Source organism: Patella vulgata, chromosome 7 (genome assembly GCF_932274485.2).
Source record: "Patella vulgata chromosome 7, xgPatVulg1.2, whole genome shotgun sequence".
NCBI classification, from domain to species: Eukaryota; Metazoa; Mollusca; class Gastropoda; family Patellidae; genus Patella; species Patella vulgata.
In genome coordinates this window covers 67930651-67952684 of record NC_065885.2, presented here as the reverse complement: position 1 = coordinate 67952684, position 22034 = coordinate 67930651, and the positions used below count along the sequence as shown (strand labels likewise).

The window sequence follows — 22034 nt, the reverse complement described above, 5'->3', positions numbered from 1 at the left end:
TTTCTCCGGTTTCCTCCCTACGCGCAAGCGAATTATTGAAATAAAATTAAACGATGTTAGTCCCGAAATGACCTAGTTTGTGTCGAGTGGACGTTAAACCCCATCTCTCTCTCTCTCTCCCCAGGTTTATTCCACTCCACAAGCAAATTATTGAAATAAAATTGAACAATATTAGTCTATATGATAAAATAAAATAAAAAGCAACAAGTTTACTGTTTCCCTTCAAGAATTCTTTATTTATCATAATTACAGATAGGTCGCCAGGCAACGAAACATACGCCCTCAGCAGCTAAATCGTCCGGGCAGTCAACAAGAGTTGTCGCATATTATCAGAAAATCATTAGAATTTGTTTGGCCCATGCTAACGTTTAGTATACAAAACATTTAATACCACAGATTAAGCTGTTATTGAAAATCAGTATACTCTGTGTATCAATCTAAAGTCAATCGAAACGATTATATATGGGCGTAAACACTGTATATAAAATTAAAGCCAATTGGATATTAACGTTGACTCCACAAGAGCCATAACTCTGGCAGTAATTAACCGAAATCAATGAAAATCAATACGATTCTTTGTCTCATGACCTTAAACAATCTGTATAAGTTTAAAGTCAATCGGATGTTAACTTTAGCTTCTATTGTCCACAAGATATTTCAAAGTGATCAAGGACCATAACTCTAGCAGTAATTATCGGAAATTGGTGAAAATTAATTTGATTCTTCGTCTCGTGACCTTAAACAGTATAAATTTAAAGTCAATCTGATATTAACTTTAGCCTCTAGAGTGTGGACGCCGGACAGACGGGGGCAACAACAATATACGACCACATTTCAATGTGCGTGTTTAAAAATAATCCACATGTAAAAATATTCCCATGTAACAATAATCCCCATATAAAAACTAATCTCCAATTAACAATTAACTAAAAACACATAAGCTTATAAATGCACAAAAACACAGTATTAAACAAGCGGTTGCCATACACCAACATTATGCTACAGTTGTTGGTAATGAAGCATTTATAATACACTAAAATCTGATTAAGAGTAACAACTCATTAAGTAATTAATAGAAAATTATTAGAATTTGTTTGGCTTCTTGCTTTGCCCAATGATAAGCTTTAATCATTGAAAATCCACATACATGTACTTGTTTATCTCAAGACCTTAACAGATGTGTATCAATCTAAAGTCAATCGAATGATTACTTTTGCCAAACTTTTTCGAAGTAATCAAGGGCGTTAACTCTGGCAGTAATTATGGGAAATATTTAAAAACTAATCTCATGACCCAAAACATTGTGTATACATTTTTAAGTCAACTTTAGCTTCTAGTGTCCACAAGATATTTCAAAGTGATCAAGGAACGTAACCATAGCAGTAATTATCGGAAATCAGTGAAAATCAAAATAGGATTCTTCATTTCACGACCTTAAACACTCGATATAATTTTCAAGTATTTACTTTAGTATGTAGAGCGTCCACAAGGAACCAAGATATCGGGATATAAACATATATTTGAATTTTCAGTAAAAACAGATAGCACTTGATGACGGGGGTGATGAAAATATACGACCACATTTCAAGATGGGCGTATAAAAAGAACTTTTCAAAACTAATCCCCATTTAACAATAACCCACAATGAACAATAATCCCCATTTAACAAACAATCCACAATTAACAATTTCACTACTTTAAATAATACATACAAATAAACAAAAACACAGTATTGAACAAGGGGTAGGTAGGTACACCAACAGTGTAACAGTGCTAAATTACAACGGTTTTTAAAATGGGATAAAATGTGACATCTAGATGGACCACAAGCTGCTAAATTACAACGGTTTTTAAAATGGGATAAAATGTGACCTCTAGATGGACCACAAGCTAAAAACGTGATTTTCGGTACATTCAGGGACCATAATCTTGGTTGTTTCGATCCAACATGCGTGAATATCAAAATATTTTGCATAAAAAATTACCCAAAAATTGTGACCTAATATATACTTTTACATTATTTGCGTACCATGATATACTGGTTTTTAAAATCGTATAACAATTGAAACATCTGATGGGTACAGAGGTTTGAATATTCCAGCTCAATTAGAAACAGAGTTATTCTGCCCAATAAAGTGTGGTGGATGGACAGAGTGACATACCCTTTCAATTATCTCCCACATTGATCCAATTAATTAATGACAGTCACCACAGTAAAATTGGTCCGGCACATCTTTCATTTCGATTCCGGCACATTTGACATGCTGCCACTTCCCACAATTGTCGCATTCTATCCATTGGATACATTTGTTTTTCGGATTGATACATGTAGTCGACAGGTCGCAAAGGTTTGACGTGATGGTTGCAGCATATACTAATGCCCCAGCAATATATTTTCTTTACATTGGAACATGTTGCTGTCTCATAATTATAGGATGAACGCCCATCATTAACGCCTCCGCGTACTGAAAATAGAAAGAAAACGAAAAATACAATTATGAAGCATTATCTTTGAAAGGAAAACCTGGCATACCATTACCACATTTGTAATATTTAATGGACCCTTAAATGCAGCTATCAATGTGAGAAATGAAAAAATATGCGTGGACAATTGTCTATAAAAGCTTGGTGACCAAAGCAAGAGCTGAACATACAACTGGTTACTAGTAGAATGACATACCCTGTCATAGTAACAATTTACTCAATATATTAACTTGAGAATGAAAGCGGAATATCTATGAACTGGATGTCATCGAAAAATCAGACCTGAAAATCAGGTATAAAACCCCACAACTTTCTCCATCTTCTTGATGACAGACCACAACTTTCTCCTCTTCCCATTCCATCAGACTTTCCTCTATCTTCTCTCCCCTAAGTTTCATGAATTTCCTGGATTGACAAAAACAACAAAAATATTGGTTGAGTGCTGATATAATAAAACCATTTGTATACGCTCACTTTGAAATGTGGGCGTATATTTTCGACGCCTGCGTCCGGCGAAAATTCAATGTTTAAAGACTACGCATGATTTTAGCACCATATAATCTCTTGCAAACGACAACATTGTGAAAGGTGTATCTCTACAGGTGGATTAATCTGTGAGTTATATAAAAATGCAAATAACGCAATGGGAGTTTAAGGTACCTCAGAAAGTTGGATGCCATAATGTATGTATACTATTCAAAAAAAGTAGGGGATATTTGATTTTGGGGGCATAATACTAAAATATGCAAATGACTACGAAAAAAGTCACTATAGAACCTAACAGAAGAAACATTTCCAGTTACATGTGACGCCCAAACGCACCAATAGCTACCGCATGGAATGCAGGTGATGCTTGGGATCATCATGGGGGTCCAACCCAAGATTTGCACGACTCTGACTTTGAATGTTACAGTCATTGTGGCATTGAATTCCAGGGTGGAAACATCAGTTTAATTGTTTTAGTGACCAGAAAACAAATTGTGATATGCGTCGGCTTACCCAAAATGAAAGGTTACGTGCCCTTGGCATGCTACAGATCGGCACAACACAGGCGGTTGTGGCGCGGACGATGAATGTTTCTCAGTCTGTCATAAGCAGGCTATGGTCCAGATACCGTGATACACAATCTGTACAGGACAGACCACGCTCAGGTCGACCAAGGGCGACAACTCAAGCCCAGGATCGATTTATCCGTACCTTGGCCTTGAGAAATCGTGTCATCACAGCAAATCAGATCAGCGCTCGTCTTCAAACAGACACTGGTGTGAGAGTGAGTGGCCAGACGATTCGGAATCGACTGCATAGGGGTCACCTTCGCGCCCGACGTCCTCGCGTGATCCCTTGTTTGAGAGATCATCACATTCAGGCAAGACGTCGTTGGTGTAGGGATCGTCAACACTGGGATAATCGACGCTGGAGCAATGTGATGTTTTCAGATGAGTCAAGGTTCACTGTTGATTTTTTGGACAGACGTAGGAGGGTGTGGCGTCGTCGAAACGAGCGCTTCCAAGACGTTAACGTCATCAGACATGATCGATTTGGGGGTGGTTCTGTTATGGTGTGGGGAGGCATCACTGTTGCTGGAAGAACGGCTTTACATGTTGTTGCAGGGCGTGTTACAGGCCAGTACTACCGGGACAACATCTTGGCAGTCCATGTTGTGCCGTTCGCACGACGTCATGGCCGCCGTTTCATCTTCCAGGATGACAACGCAAGATGTCACAGGGCCAGGATCGTTACAGGTTACCTCCAACAACAGAACATCACCACATTACCTTGGCCAGCACTGAGTCCCGACCTCTCCCCCATCGAGCATGTCTGGGACATGCTTGGACAGAGGTTACGTCAACGTCAACAACGTCCTGCCAATGTCCAAGAACTTGCTGCTGCGTTGCAACAGGAATGGGACAATCTGGACCAAAATGACCTTAGACGTCTCATTAGGAGTATGCCACGTCGGATCAATGCTTGTTTGGCAAACAGAGGAGGATTTACCCGTTACTGACTTGGTTGTGATGCTGTGGTAACTTTGCTGTTTGACCCCGGGTATCATTTTACCCTTATAATGGTCAGTCTGTGCCTTACTTAGTCTAACGATCATTTGGAATAAATCGATGAATGTGAACTTCATTTCATTTTGTCATTTGTTTCTTCGTCAGTTTCATTAGGTGACTTTAATAACACTTAAAAATCAAATATCCCCTACTTTTTTTGAATAGTATATTTGAACTACATGTGTATTCGAACTAACCTCCAATATTCCATATACTCTTTATTTACACTCTTCAAAGAAAGTGAATTTAAAACTGAAACTGTTTTTGTTTCTGGTTTGGCTACCAAAATGATCCAGTGGTTGCCAGTGTTGATTGGTACCATGATATACTTAAATGTCGTGAATTTCTTCTGAAAATATTAGAAAAAAAGGGTATTATGGTATTCACAAAGAGCCTTGGTTGTCTTACATCAATATTAGTTGTAGTCAAGTGTTCTTGACATTGCAAATAGAAATATGGAGAGGCCATAACAGGTTACTATCTCATGCATTCTCCTATTTTAAATTAAGGAGTCACGACACATCAACAGGGACTCCCCTATCCCCTGGGGGTGATTTACAAAGTACTTATGTGGCATCTTTTTGTAATATCATGTCCTTACCTTTAAGTACAACGGTGAACGTGACACCCCGCACTAGTACCCTGGGTCAGTTGTTCCCACTGGGATATCCGTCTCCAGGGTCGAAGCGAAGCTCCAGGGTCGAAGCGAAGCTCTAGTAATTACGCCTATAGTTCTTGAGGAATTCTCTTTGAGCACACAGCCTTTAGATGCTTGCATCTAATGAACACTGCTTGCAGTTTAAAAACAGATACAGCCTTTAGATGCTTACATCTAATGAACAGATACAGACTTTAACGCTTGCGTTTAATGCAAAGATACAGCCTTTAACTGCTTGCAGTTAATGAACAGTATAGCTTTTAGCTATTACACAGAAAAGATCACAGAACGGCTTGAACTGGGACAGTTCGCCTCTTTAAAAATAGTATAAAAGAGTTTTCCCAGTCCATTAAAACTTACATGTATGTTATAATACATAATAAAACTTTATAGTTTTATACAGTTTTGTTCCGTTTGTTCGAAGAGAGAGAGAGAGAGAGAGAGCCGAACATAGCACAACTACTTTTTAGCTAGTCCGTCTTCTCCTCTGAAAAGGCTCTACTTTAAACGGCTTGTGATCGGCCAATAGATCACTGGTGACAGAGAAATTACCGGGGTGTGGGGCCTGAGCAACAATTGCGGCAGATTCCCCACACCATTTCGTGGCCAAAGACAGAAATTAAAAGCGCGCCACATCTGTTTACTTTTGAGGGAACTGAGATGTTTTAAAGTGCGTACTTTGTTGTTTTCCTACGAAAAGTGATCACACTCATGTCTTTGTTTTCTAATTAAAACAAACAAAGGGTCAATCAGAGAGGTGTACATATTGACACCTCCATGGGGTCAATAGGCTATGACCCGATTTTCCAATTTTCAAAATGATGTAACTTTTTGCTATTTGGAGTAGAACCAAAATTTAAACACCACAGTAATGCATATTCCATGCCCTTTCCAATGATGACAGTTTTATTAAATTTCCATAAATTTAATTTTTTTAGTCACATACCTATATGATAGTGACAGTGTGATTAATATAAAAGTCATATGCAGGCTGGAGCCACGGTGGCTAGATGGGTAAGGCGCTGGCTCGCTAGCCTGGAGGTCGGGTGTTCGATCCCTGCTTTGGCCGAGAAAGTTCATCCCGATTTTCCGACGTGGTTTCCCCTTGTCAGTGATGCAGGAAGGACGGAGGGCCTGACAAGGACAGCTGTCTAGTCCTTCGGATGAGACGGAAAAACCGAGGTCCCGTGTAAACATTGGAATGCACGTCAAAGATCCCTTGGCAGTTGGAATTCGATATAAGAGTAGGCGATAGTGCCGCTGCCCGGGCAAAATTTCCCTCATAGCACACTGTATGGCGTATGCCCGTCTTCATTAGCCCAGTATAGGAGCAGAACAGTAGGACGTTAAACCCCATTTCATTTCATTTCATTTCATTTCATATGCAGGCTACCGATACACCATGAACCGGTTAAATTTTCGCCATTTTGTCGACAATGAATTAAAAATCGGTTATTAAAAGCCGGCAATAACCTATCCTATAGGCTAATGTATTCACAGGCCCTGCACCACTGGTGGTGGTAGCCTACTGGTAGAACTTGGAAGTTCGTTGACGTTAGCTGCGAGAACATATATAATAAATCTGAAGCGTTGAGATAATCTGACGTGTGAGACGTTACTATGGTCGATTAATTGAGCAAGGAAATTGGATTATTCAGCGATAACAGTATATACCGTACCTCTTTCTTTTCAGTGGCATTTTAGGCTCCGAGTCCGACATTTTAAGATTACTGGTCGTCTGATCTGATTGAATTTCGCGGGGAAAATCAAACCAAACACTCGGTCAAACAAAAGAACTCCGAATGCACGGGCCGCTTACACCAAGGTAAAGAAATGCGTAGGACCGTCCTCGATCTAGCGTTCTCCTTTCTGAAGTGAGCAATGTTTAGTCCCGCGAACGTGATTTTGGAGGTCGCAGCAAATATACGTCACAAATAGCTTTCCACGTGGTATTATACAAACATGTATTAGTATATGAAGCCAAGTAAAAATACACGCATTACGCGCTTCGACTTTCGTGTTTATTTAATAGCGAACGTGAGCAAAAATTTCAATTACAACTCTTTGGTTTAATTTTTGATTTTGGCGATTTCGGTACAGAGTTAGCTGTAATAGCTTCGTTTCATTTCTAACTTTTTAATCCATAAGCGTGGCAAGATAAACTCATTACAGCATGTTGGTCGTTACAACCTTCGTTTACGTGGCGCTCTATTTACTTTAGGAAATAAATATTTGCTAGCTCTAAATACGCAGAACTATTTGAGACCGGAAAATAACCGAAACAAATTTTTTAGTGGTAGTCTTTATTTTCCAGACACTTTTCGGTAACTTGGTGTAAATTACTTTCATAATCATAGTATCTTATTTAATTATTCTGTAGCCATAAATAAACTAATAACTGCTCCACTGTGGCGCATATTAGAAAGCGGTATTAATGCTCTTGATATGAAACATATTTATAAAAAATTACATGATTTTTTTGAAACAGCAAATTTAGATGACTTTGCAGAAGGTAAATCACACCCGTTTGAATCTCTGATTAAAATTGAAAACGATCCGGTCCTTGATCACTTAAAGAAATTAGATTTTAATTCCGATATTAATTCAACCCTCATCCATTCTTTACTTGAGTATCGAGATGACTTTAATCCTTCATGTTCGGGTTCTGCCATGCGTCACAACAAATTGCCGGAAACCCTGTTCAGTCATCTCGATAGATTAATGAGGATCGCGCCCTCGTCTAATACTTTTGGCAAGGAAGCATCTATATTATATAAAATGAATAAATCTAACGAATGGCTTAAAACTCTTTCTCCTGATAGACGTAATTTGGTCATAATGGATGCTCGAATTATAACGAAAAACCAACTTTCTAAATTTAGACAAAGGCGCGAAGAGATTGAGAGAAAACGGTTAGAGGTTCTTTTGGCGAAAAGGGATAAATTAAAAGAAAGGGGACAACTTGAGATTAGGAAAAAAGAGCGCCTAACAGCAGAAATTGCCGGGATGGGACTTTGGATAAATAAAGAAGGAATGGATTATGGGCTTTCAAAGTTTTCGTCACTCGGGGAAACAAAAGGGGCATTGAAAGCACAGCCCCGATTTCGTAGATACGTCATGAATCAGCCAGTTTCTGATAAATCACTTTTTTATTTTTCTTCGGCGGGTAAGGAACGTTCTGTTCCAAATTTAAAGGCAAATTTAGAAAAAAAATATTTGTATGGCTCACCCTACTTAATCGGAAGAAGTTTACAATGCCTCTTTCTTAGCGGTTATGAAATGCAGTTAATTGATTTTTTTTATTTCTATGTCCATTTTATTTTTCATTCCAGGTGTCCCAGCAGACAGACATTTAATACCCTCTATTTACAGTTTCGGTTGTTTTCTGGTTCATTTTACCTGTGCATATTTATTAATTTATTAGTTTGTTGTAAATCCTTTTGTTCCATGAAATATTGTGAACAATAGCTGACATGATAACATTGATTGTTATAAAAAATATCTGAACAGACAGATATATGGTTAAACTGTATAAGTACATGTATATGATTTAATGATGTTGCAAAAGACAACATTCGGTAGCAAATGCAGCTCTAACATACAGACATATTCATTCAGGGGGCGTTGGTCACGATAAAATGTGTTTTGGTAAATGTTATTGAGCGCTTTGTACGAAATAGAACAGATAACAGCATAAAAATTCGTGTGTAAATGCTAGCATACCACACGAGAGAACGTGGTCCTAATTTTGAATTTGTTGTTAATATATTATCTTTTATGTTGCATTTACCCCTCCCCACTATACCAAATGCGAATTCAAATCTCCCTGAATTTCGATCGTTATTTTATTTGTAATACTTATAGAATATCTTCCCCATACTTTATCCTACAATGTTTTCTTTTTTCATAACAAACATCATACGGCACTATATAGTTATTTATCTGTGGGCAAAAAAATACAGTGTTAAATTAATAGATTTATAGAGGTCTTTATCCCTCACTCTCCGCATTACATGCCATTATATTTTCCTCGTACTTTATCCGACAATTTATTTTTCATAACAAATATCATGCTGCCCAATATATTTATTTATCTTTGGGATTATATTATTAGATTTATAGACGTCTCTCTCTCTCTCGCTCCGTCTGTATATAACATGCCATTTTAAACAGACCCGGTGTCTGTGGGTATACAGAAATGAAAGCACTGTTCTTTTTAATACATATGTTTGGCTAATCTTTAAACAATTCATGTCAAACGTCGATCGTTTCATATCCAGCTAAACGTGTATTTTAATTTTCACTGTAGCATTATAAACAGTTAATATCAAGACATGTGAAGGCGTGGATATATTGTTAAACAACTAAGCGTTTGCCCATGCGTACACATGTTAAATTCAATCGTCTCATAGAGTGTATTCCGTTACTTCGCAGCAAGGAAATAAACGATGTTTTCCGACTGCGATAATGAAATTTCGTTTCAGGGGCTTCCGTACCATTTTTACCGCGACCAAGTGACATAACTCTTATTCTCACTAAGAGTTATCTGCCTTGATTATGGAAGACGGGTAGATTTTGAGGCATTTATAACATATTTGCAAATGGTTATATCCTCAAAAATCAAATGTTGTCAGACTTCCATTGTTGATAAATGAAGTTTTTATGTCTTATCATATAATGTTAAAATAATCCCGAAATAGTGTGTGTTTGTTGTTAAAAAAATTGAGAATGAACCACTCTACCAAAGCACAACAATGGGTAGACCTGGATTGACTGGGGGGCGGTGGTGGTTGGTGCCCCAAAAATGTGAATGAAATGAAATGAAATGAAATGAAATGGAGTTTAACGTCCTACTGTTCTGCTCCTAACCTGGGCTAATGAAGACAGGCATATGCCATACAGTGTGCTATGAGGGAAATTTTGCCCGGACAGAGGCACTACGGCCTACTCTTATATTATATCGAAATCCAACTGCCAAGGGATCTTTTACGTGCACGCCAATGTGTACACGGGACCTCGGTTTTTCGTCCCATCCGAACGACTAGACAGCCTTCCTTGTCAGCCCCTCCGTCCTGCATCACTGACAAGGGAGAACCACGCCGGAAAATCTGGATGAACTTTCTCGGCCAATGCAGGGATCGAACACCCGACCTCCAGGCTAGCGAGCTAGCGTCTTACCCACTTAGCCACGTGATCCCCGCCCCAAAAATGTAGTTAGGTTCTTAGTATGTTACATAATAATAATAATAATATCTCTTTTGCGATGAATAAGTTCTTAATTTCTAAATCATCAATAAAAGAGAACTAAATTTTATTTACTTGTAATATACACAAATAAAAACAGTTGTTTATGTAACTGTAACTTAGGGCTTACTGTACTCCAAACAATAGAGGGTTCGAGTCTTAAGATTTCTATTTAATTGCCTAACTATAGACACTCTGAATTTAAATTCGCTGTTAAATTGGACACATTCAAGAACACAATATTTTTTTATACAACTTTTACAAAGTACAATTGTGTGCCCAAATTTTCCCAGCATTTGGTGCCCAAAATGGGGGGGGGGGCGGTCGCCCCCCAGCCCGTACGCCTATGATTCTCGCCCCATCCAAACGACCAGACATACACAAATTGATATAATAAGTTGAATGAATATTTAATAACCAATATGGTAGACAAGAACGATACAAACATTGCTGGGGGTGGGTTGACGAATAGATAGTCAATTATAAGTAGCTAATTAACCATCAGAATAATTATTCACCCAGTTAGCTAATTAATTAACTTAATTAGATAAAAAAAAAAATATGACAGTGTTGAGCTAGTTAATGAATAGTCAAAAATAACCACAAAGATTATTAGAGTTAGTGAGTTAATTTGCTTATTATCTTGTGGAATATGTAATTAGCTAAACACTACACATTAACACCGAAAGCTTAAAAGATTTCTATATTTTTGAAAGCCAGAAAAGGCCAGTTACCTTAGTAGTTTTAGGATTTTAAATAGCTATATCGTAGCCCTCATTATATGGAAAAGGGGGCGGATCTGAACATTGGCCTTCCGGATGTGAATACTATAAGATGTCTTCAGATTTTTCAAGATTTTAGCTAAAACATTAAATGGATATATAGATATATGGATATTTAGCAGTGGGATGAAACCCACGAGGCTAGACAGCCGACCCTATTCCTTGTCACGTACAACCGGGGAATCAAAACCATGCCAGTTGACTCAATAACAGACCTCATGATACAACGCGCTTCACAACAACACTATTTACTAAAGCTAAAAGCATTTATTTTATGCGGGCCTATAATACACACATATATATATATAAATATAGGCCTAAATATATGTCAAAACAAAATAAACATTTTACATATAAACATATAAATGACAAAAGTTGCTCTTGGCTTTAAGCACTGCTAAATGCATAGTTTCTAGAATTGACTAACTGACCTCAGCGTTAGAATATCCTTCAAAAGAGTAGAAGATATTAATTGTGGTTACTATTCATGGAAACACGTGAGAAATATACGTGTTGTCAGTAGTCGATTTTTGGACTGACGCAGTACAAATCAAAACAGGGTTAATTACGCATTTGAGCCTGGCAACACACAATAAACACTAAACATACGGCCTCGAAAATTCCAGGAAATTTGATATAGACGAGAACATGTTCATTGACGCTTAGCAATCTTTACCCGTCATGAGATGTACCCAGCAATCACACAATATTGAATAGAGAGACAGAGAAATGGGGTTTAACGTCCACTCCACACAAACTAGGTCATTTCGGGACTAACATATGGTTTAATTTTATTTCAATAATTCGCTTGTGCGTAGGAATCTTTAGCAGTGGCAGGAAATCGGAGGACCCGAAGAAAACCCACGAGGTTGGACAGGCGAACCTACTCCTTGTCACGTACAACCGGGGATTCGAAACCACGCCAGTTAAGTCAATGACAGACCTAATGATACAACGCGCACGCGCTAACCAACTCACCCCCAACACACACATATTGAAAGACGACCTGAATAGATTCTCCAGGTATATTACATGTGTATTCCCCGTCTTCATTATCCCGGTACAGGCGCAGAACAGTAGGACGTTAAACCCCATTTCACTTATTATAAGAATATAATTCTTAGAAATGAAAAGGAGTTGACATCCTAATTTCCCGACTGGGCTAATGAAGACGGACATACGTCTTACAGTGTTCGTACTAACTGTCAAGAGTTCTTTTCCCTGCACGCTAAAATGTACACGTACTATCGGACCGACTAGACAATGTCCTTGCCACGCCCTTCGTCCTGCATCACAGATGATTTTTCTCAGCCAACACAGGGAGCGAATCCGAGACCTCCTGGTTAGCGAACCAGCGTCTTACTCATTGATCCACATCGGCTCCGGTATGATCAGATTATTAACCTGTAACTAGCAGGGGGTGGTGTGGGGTGGCAGAATGGTTAGTGCATCCGCTGTCTGCCATTGAGTCAACTGGCGTGATTTCGATTCCCCGGTTGTACGTGACAAGGAGTAGGGGCGCCTGTCCAACAGTACAATAACAGACCCGACCCACCCCACCCCCCGCCAAGTTCAAGACAAGGGACGGGTTTGTTTTATGGGACTTCAACCAGAATGAACACTGTCATGTTATTTTGACAGTTAAGCACATTTTGATTGAGTACAAGCATCTCAAAGATACAAGATTACGGTATTACCGTTGCCAATCATTACATCAGTAGTTTGCCCAACCGGGTTTATATTGCATGTTTCATGTTTTAAATATATATACATAAAGTTTATATTTAATTTTATTTGATATTTTCTGTGATATTTGTTTTTATTTATGTATATATAGACAATATTGTGATTATTAGTTTCTAGTTTGTCTGGAGAAATATCACCATATGGTTGACGCAATATAGCCCGGTTGGAGCTGACGTGTCATTAAACAACATTTCATTTATTCATTCTTTCTCCGCTCTAGTGCGAATCGCTCATAACCTGGGGAACCGCGGTGGCTCGGTTAGTAAGACTCTGGCTTACTAACTTGGATGTCCCGTGTTCGATCCCGATGTTGACCGATAAAGAACCTCGTGTTGCAAGTTTCCTGTTAATCAGGACGAATTATACTTATACAATATATGAGATACGTTGTAGTGGGATATTAAGTGAGTAAAAAAGATTATATCTACTAAAGTTTAATATCCTATTCGATTCCTTGAACTAGTCATTGTTTGACGTCAAGTGGGCGTGTCTTTCTTTCATCTGCTCAATATAAATACAATGCCATAAAAGGGCATAACTTCAAATTGCACGCAACCCTCGAATGGTACTTAAAACATCCGTTTCGAAGTAGCCTGCGCGTTTTAATATTATAGTTGTAGAGAAGCTTTAGTCATCATTATATACGGTCTTTACAAGATGCGTCTTTTGGCTATTGGAGGTAAGCGCCTATACAATTAATTGTAACTTGTTATTTGCTGTGGAAATATTGGGTTTAACGGGCATATGGCTCTGTTTTTTGGAGGCAGGTTGGATGGCCGAATGGTTAGCGCGTGCGCCTTGTATAATAAGGTCTGTCATGGTTCAACCCTACTTCAATAATTCGCCTGCGCGTAGGAGTCCTTAGCAGTGAGAGGAAACCGGAGGACCCGGAGAAACCCCACGAGGTGAGACAGGCGACCCTACTCCTTGTCACGTACAGCCGGGGATTCGAAACCACGCCAGTCGACTCAATGACAGACTTTATGATACAGCGCGCGCACGCTAACCATCCAACCCCCCCCCCCTTAACTGGTGTGGTTTCGATTCCCCGGTTGTACGTCACAAGGAGTAGGGTTGCCTGTCCATCCTCGTGGGTTTTCTCCGGAGAGAGAGAGAAATGGGGTTTAACGTCCACTCGACACAAACTAGGTCCTTTCGGGACTAACATGGTTTTAATTTGTTATTTCAATAACTCGCTTGCGCATAGGGGTCTTTAGCAGTGGGAGGAAACCGGTGGACCCGGAGAAAAGCCACGAGGTTGAATATAGAGTCTAACATTTTAAAAGCTATAATAATAATAGAACACAGAAAGCCACGATAAAAGACATATATGGGGTTTAAAGAACGATCAAAGGTATTCTCAACTTAAAGGAGCTAAATCGCTAACATTTGGGACCTAGAAATGACACAATTAGGTCGCAAAGCATATAATACTGTAATATGAATGTATATAAACTGATTTATCACCCAATAATACCTTCTACAGTATATATCGCTTGTGTGATATGTTTCATAATCTCCTTAGGAGATATCGCTTTACATGAATTTGATTGGTCAGTTGAAAAGGAACTACTCTTTTTTATTTTCAAAGAACAGTTCATTTCTTATTAAAAGTAACTTTTTTTTTATTAAAAATGAACTATTGTTATTCAATTGACCTTGATGGAAACACTGGGTCAATATAAAGGACTTTGCAATGGTTGAATTGCTGTCAAAAATTGATGTATCACTACGCCGTAATGTTCAGTAAAAGTCGTTAGGATGGGACGAAAAACCGAGAACCCGTGTACACATTGGCGTGCATGTAAAAGAATCGTTGACATCTTGAATTCGAAATAGGCCGTAGCCCTGCCGCCAGGGCTAAAATTCCCTGCATTGCGAATACACAGCTTCATTAGCCCAATAGAACAGCGGGACGCTAAACCCCATTTCATTTCATTTTATTTCATGAGAAGAGCTGTGTAGTAAAGTTGATACACCGTGGCCATTGGATTTTCCTTCCGTATTAAAGGACCTAGAAATTGGCACAAATGGGTCGCAACACATATAATAATGTAATATGAATTTATATAAACTGTTTTACATTCAATCGTTCCCGTTTTACTGTGAATTAGCATCAGTTATGGCGAAATACGCCAGAAATCTCAACCGAAAGACAGTTTCTAGAGGCTGGTTATTCCAGTCAACACCGATAGTATTTATTGCGCATGCTCTCCAAATAAGAATATGACTTCACCGTTTGACATGACTTCTGGAATATGTCTAGCCTCATACTTTGAGCACCTTGTTACAAATGGCGCTGAAACGCATTATGGTACACGATTCGTGTACCCATGGTAAAATGTTTATTTTGTCTTAAATATTGGATATCAGAAGCCCATCTTTTCCAGGTAAGACCACAACACCAATGCCGATTTAAATTGCAATGTCGAAGATTTTTGATGATATTGAGTTACGGACTTTAAGTAGAGTTTATTCATTGTTGTGATTACATGAAAACGATGCCCAGTCCATGATGTTATTAAATTGATTAAACTAAACATAGAACTATATAATAGTCCACCCAATATTCATTAACATCACATCAACATGGTCGTATACACTATACAGATGCACCAAAATTCTGAACCTAATAAGAAAATTAACGGTAAATTCGTAGGGAACCAGCAGAGTTACACAAATGATGGTGTATCGTGCTCTAATACCGATGCATGGTGACAGGAACAGAAATCGGGGGATCCGTAATAAATAACTCTTGGAAATGAAATAAAATTGGGTTTAACGTCCTACTTTTCTTCTCTGAAGTGTGTTACGAGCATTGGCGTACTGGCAGCCCCCCCCCTCCCCAGTCGGGCAGAACAATATTTTCTAGTATATACCCATAAAATATAGCCATACAATATTTTCTAGTATATACCCATAAAATATAGCGACATATGACCCAACATAGACATTTAAAGCGATCGTAACAACAACAATTTTCGGTGAAATGGCAGATTCTGGAGAAACAACACTTTCTGGAGAAACAACAATTGTTGTTTACGGTATACAGTGATGCTACAATATGATCATAGAATACATAGAATGGTCTTCTGATTGCTGGAGAATTGTGTATAATGGGAATGGATGCAGAAATATTTTATGAAAATAATCCCTAACTATAGTCATATTGACACTGTATATCGAGTAAAAGCTTATTTCCGGAGAATACTGTATTATACTTGTTACTACATGATACGAAGATTCCGACTATGACGTAGTAAACATATTTTTCACTAGTTTTCCTAATGATGATGGTATTTACTATAATACCGCCTGTTATTCGTTATTCAACTTGTTATTAAGAATTCAAAGATGAAGCTAAACATCGCTAGAATCATAGGTACTTAAAACATGTAAAATGGCCTCTATGACGGGCGGATGCGGTCACAATGGGCCATTTATATGACTTACTAATTCCATTTATATGACTTACTAATTCCATTTATAAAGCTTTATAATTAATTACTTACTTAGGCATGTGTGGACGCTGAAACCCATCGAAATGGGTGACTGAATTGAATATTATTTTCATAGTTTGATAAATAATTATGAAACTACGTAATTATTTATCAAGTCTTATAAATCCATTTATATAACTTAGAAAATATTCGGCAATCTCCGTACTCCTTCGTTGAGTCGGCCAATTGGCCAATCAAATCCCTCGTTACATATAGCGGTGTTTTACCTTTCATGGCGGCTATTGTAAACATAAAATGACGAGAATAAGTTTTATGCATGTTTTAGTTATCCTAGAGTCAATTTACTTTGCTAAGGTCACCGCTCCCCCTCCACCCACCGACCGGGGTAGTTCTTTTCACAATTTCTTGCGAGTTTGCCGAAATATCGTGTCGGATGTTGTGCGGCACGCGTGGGCCCAAGCCCTTGAAGACAACATACCCTCATCCTGACCATGGTCATCTTCTGCAGGAAGATTAGTGCGTCCGAATTCCATTAAAGGAAAAAATGTACGAATAAAATGATGTAGGCCCTATGACACCGACGCACACAACTCGAAAACCGCGGACGAGAGTGGGAGGGGCTTGCCATTCAGTAAGACGACCTGTGATTGGCTGGCCGAAGCATCCTCGGGAATTTCCGGGCAGATGTACGAACTTTCCCGAATATTTAGTTCGTTAGATAATTCATTTATAAGACTTAGAAAATAGATTTATATAGCTACCATATTATTTACAAGACTTTATAAATCATTTATCAAGCTATGAAAATAATATTCAATTCAGTCACACGCTTCGAGGGGTTTCAGCGTTCGCACGTGCCTAAGTAAGTAATTAATTATAAAGCTTTATAAATGGAATTAGTAAGTCATATAAATGGAATTAGTAAGTCATATAAATGGCCCATTGTGACCGCATCCGCCCGTCATACTGCATCGCAGGACCAAATTTCCTGTCCAATCAAAAAGAGGAAATCCTAAAATTATTTATACCGTTTGCGCCCGATTTAGAAAAGAAAATTTTTACACGCGCACGCGGATTTGTGAAGACGAATATGTTTTCTACAAACTGCAAAAAAAAATATTCTAAAATATTTATAAATAAATAGCTACGAAGCTAATATGTGAGTGAGGGGTAGTCCTCAATTCTCGAGACAAAATCCAGGGGGCGTGGCCGCGCTACGTATCTTCGCGAGATTTTCAAGGACGTATCCACAGAAGAAGATTGTGGAGCATTATGTAAGTTTTCAAATGTAGAATTCGTCTTAATCTAACTTAATCGCAAAACGATGTTGGAAATTCATTTCTCCACTTTATAAAACGGTTCCTATTGCGTTTTTGCAATGGCTGTTGGTGACAAACGGTAAACCAGCATGTCTCATTCGAAATGCAGGAGCCGTTAGAAGTTGATGTAGTCCTATTCATCCAGTTTATGACGTGTATGTCTGTCTACAGTAAAACAGAAATAAAAACGTCTGGATGGTACAGTCTTCTGCTTCAATCAGCAGTTGTCATTGTTTTGTAATGTGTGCCTATCTTAGTAGCTAGTTTGATTTTGATCAATGCAATGTTTCAATATTTTTTTTTTTTTTTTTTTTTTTTTAAGCTATAGAAGTCTTGATCCTGTCACTGTCAGTTTTCTCGTTTAATTCTTGTTGATGCTGGTAAGTTTACTTATAGGTAGGTCTTCTTAAAATAGCAGCATTGATTGAATGAAAATTTTAATGTTTTAAAGTCTAATTTAAATTAATTTTAATTAGACGACATTAAAATTTTCATTCAAATTTGAATCAAAATATAAAATAAAAAATCAGTACGACAGAAGACTAAATCATCTACTGTCTTTTGATTTTGATCAATACAATTAAAAGACATGTTAAAATATTTTTTTTTTTTTTTTTTTTTTTTTTAGCTATAGACTATAGAAGTCTTGATCTTGTCACTGTCAGTTTTCTCGTTTAATTGTTGACGCTGGTAAATTTCCTTACAGGTTGGCCTACTTAAAATAGCATCATTGATTGAATGAAAATTTTAATTTTAATTAGATTTTACATTAAAATTTTCATAAAATATAAAATCAGTAGGCCTACGACAGAAAACTAAATCATCCACCTACGTAGTAGGCTACCTATTTATAGTACGCGTAAAGACGTTAGCAGCAGACTTACACTTAGTAATATTTTAGTAGGCCTATTATGTATCTGCATACATGTAGGCCTATGTGGGGAGTATTGTTGAGCGGGAAAATTTCTCAAAATCTCCCAGTCTTACCTTAAGTGTTTGTGAATCTCAGAGAAAAGCAATTAACCGTCTTTTGTATGATTGTTTCATGTCTTTTTTTTTTTTTTTTTTCAGAAATATTCTGCATCCTGCCTGATGATCCTTTTGATGGACAAAATCCATTTTAATGACAAAGGAATGAAAAAATACTATCATAGCAATCGTCGTGTGTGTTTATCTTCATAATTGTTCCTTATATCGTGTGTTATTGTAATAGGTTTCTTGTGTGTGTTGTCTTTGCAACTGTTGTCCTGTTTAAATCTGCCGAGGCCGGTCCCATGCAAGCACGAGCTGTGAAAGAAGGAGGGTTGAGAATAAGGCTACAAAAACCTACAACGTAAAACAACATTTTGTGGCCGTAAAAACCCCACCAAAATAAACAGTAAAACTAAAAGGATATATTGCAATTACTTAAGTGAACAAATCAGTAAAATAATCATTAGTGTGATGCTTTGATTCAGTACTATACTATTCAAAAAAAGTAGGGGATATTTGATTTTTAAGTGTTATTAAAGTCACCTAATGAAACTGACGAAGAAACAAATGACAAAATGAAATGAAGTTCACATTCATCGATTTATTCCAAATGATCGTTAGACTAAGTAAGGCACAGACTGACCATTATAAGGGTAAAATGATACCCGGGGTCAAACAGCAAAGTTACCACAGCATCACAACCAAGTCAGTAACGGGTAAATCCTCCTCTGTTTGCCAAACAAGCATTGATCCGACGTGGCATACTCCTAATGAGACGTCTAAGGTCATTTTGGTCCAGATTGTCCCATTCCTGTTGCAACGCAGCAGCAAGTTATTGGACATTGGCAGGACGTTGTTGACGTTGACGTAACCTCTGTCCAAGCATGTCCCAGACATGCTCGATGGGGGAGAGGTCGGGACTCAGTGCTGGCCAAGGTAATGTGGTGATGTTCTGTTGTTGGAGGTAACCTGTAACGATCCTGGCCCTGTGACATCTTGCATTGTCATCCTGGAAGATGAAACGGCGGCCATGACGTCGTGCGAACGGCACAACATGGACTGCCAAGATGTTGTCCCGGTAGTACTGGCCTGTAACACGCCCTGCAACAACATGTAAAGCCGTTCTTCCAGCAACAGTGATGCCTCCCCACACCATAACAGAACCACCCCCAAATCGATCATGTCTGATGACGTTAACGTCTTGGAAGCGCTCGTTTCGACGACGCCACACCCTCCTACGTCTGTCCAAAAAATCCACAGTGAACCTTGACTCATCTGAAAACATCACATTGCTCCAGCCTCGATTATCCCAGTGTTGACGATCCCTACACCAACAACGTCTTGCCTGAATGTGATGATCTCTCAAACAAGGGATCACGCGAGGACGTCGGGCGCGAAGGTGACCCCTATGCAGTCGATTCCGAATCGTCTGGCCACTCACTCTCACACCAGTGTCTGTTTGAAGACGAGCGCTGATCTGATTTGCTGTGATGACACGATTTCTCAAGGCCAAGGTACGGATAAATCGATCCTGGGCTTGAGTTGTCGCCCTTGGTCGACCTGAGCGTGGTCTGTCCTGTACAGATTGTGTATCACGGTATCTGGACCATAGCCTGCTTATGACAGACTGAGAAACATTCATCGTCCGCGCCACAACCGCCTGTGTTGTGCCGATCTGTAGCATGCCAAGGGCACGTAACCTTTCATTTTGGGTAAGCCGACGCATATCAAAATTTGTTTTCTGGTCACTAAAACAATTAAACTGATGTTTCCACCCTGGAATTCAATGCCACAATGACTGTAACATTCAAAGTCAGAGTCGTGCAAATTTTGGGTTGGACCCCCATGATGATCCCAAGCATCACCTGCATTCCATGCGGTAGCTATTGGTGCGTTTGGGCGTCACATGTAACTGGAAATGTTTCTTCTGTTACGTTCTATAGTGACTTTTTTCGTAGTCATTTGCATATATTAGTATTATGCCCCCAAAATCAAATATCCCCTACTTTTTTTGAATAGTATTTTATACAGCACAATTTTATATAAATATTGCACTTTATAATTATATGTAAAATTAGTTTGCTAGTGGATTTGTAAAATCTGTTGATTTTATCCTCAATGTCACAAGGGTCACTATCATTACTAAAATGCAGTAAATAGAATGACGGATATTGTAAATATTTTAATTTGACAGACAAAAAATGGAATTTAAATGATTATAATGTTACTTAGCATGTTCACTAAGCATCCACCAAAGATGATCAGTTTTGTATAAAATATTCAGAATCTTACAGATATTTTCTCAGATTAATGATATTTGTGGTCTAAGGGGAGTGAACTCTGTCCTATTACCTCTTTGATTCCTAAATGCTAATACATCATTGCATGACTTTTCTATCACAGAAAATACATTTAAACATGATACTTTTTGAGTTTTTTTTAAATTCTAAGTTATATTTGTCTTGTCTGTTATTACTGTAATGGTTTAAGAAGTGAAAAAGTGTTATTTTTGAATTGCTGTTTAGATTTGCTTCAGTTTGATATGTTGGATGATGACATTTGTTCAGTTTTTTGTTTTTTTGGTTTGCGATAAAATAGTTTGTGGACGCTGGTGGCAGCCATCTTGGAATTGTGGCAGCCATCTTGAATTTCAAAATGGCCAATATCGACCAATAATTTTTTTTAGTAAGGTTTGATTTAAGATTTTTTAATGAATAAACCACTTATTTTTTTTACATATATAGACACTTATAAACTCCATACTAGATTATATAATGGTGGCCATCTTGGATTCAAATATGGCTGACATCACCTAATTTGCATATTTGCATCACCATGATTCTTATTTGGTTAGATGTTGTATTAATTGTTAATTATTCTGTAAATGTAACAGGAATTTGAATATAAATAGTTACGATTTCAACAATATTACGCATTTTTTGTTCTTAATTTATTCAAAATGGCCGACATCGTGGTCGACCTATGTTTTTTTTTCCGTCATACTTTAGAGTATCGATTGGGCATGCGTTGTGCCAATTTTCAGCAAGATCGGATATTTTGTCCAGGTATTATGCATTATTATGTGCTTCTGATCCATTGTTAATTCCTGAATTTTGTGCCATTGACCCCTGTGACCTTTCAGTCTATTTTAAATTGCTTGAGACTTTCTCTATAAGAGTCTATATAAAATTTTAGACAAAAAGTACCCCGATTCACCGAACATAAATGTCCATATCTTGGCTTCTAATAAAGATATCTCCAATCTGTAAACAGTTTTATGCTATTTAAATGTAGCTTTATCAAATAGGCTTATT

At 38.0% G+C, this 22034-nt stretch overlaps 1 protein-coding gene and 1 long non-coding RNA gene across 2 annotated transcripts in view; one reads left to right on the top strand and one right to left on the bottom strand.

The window, feature by feature from the left end:
• Positions 1–224: 224 nt before the first annotated feature.
• On the bottom strand, positions 225–11745 carry LOC126828608 (uncharacterized). Its single transcript, XR_007683173.1, has 4 exons — positions 11654–11745; positions 4736–4887; positions 2767–2889; positions 225–2465 (listed from the first exon to the last, which is right to left on the bottom strand). It is a non-coding gene; the product is annotated as an uncharacterized LOC126828608 (long non-coding RNA).
• A 1764-nt stretch (positions 11746–13509) lies between these two features.
• The window catches only part of LOC126828606 (serine/threonine-protein phosphatase 6 regulatory ankyrin repeat subunit A), a 55359-nt gene continuing 46834 nt past the window's right edge, over positions 13510–22034 (top strand). Inside the window, exon 1 of the mRNA XM_050558481.2 lies at positions 13510–13647. The gene's annotated coding sequence lies outside the window, so the exon portion shown is untranslated. The remainder of the gene's footprint in view (positions 13648–22034) is intronic.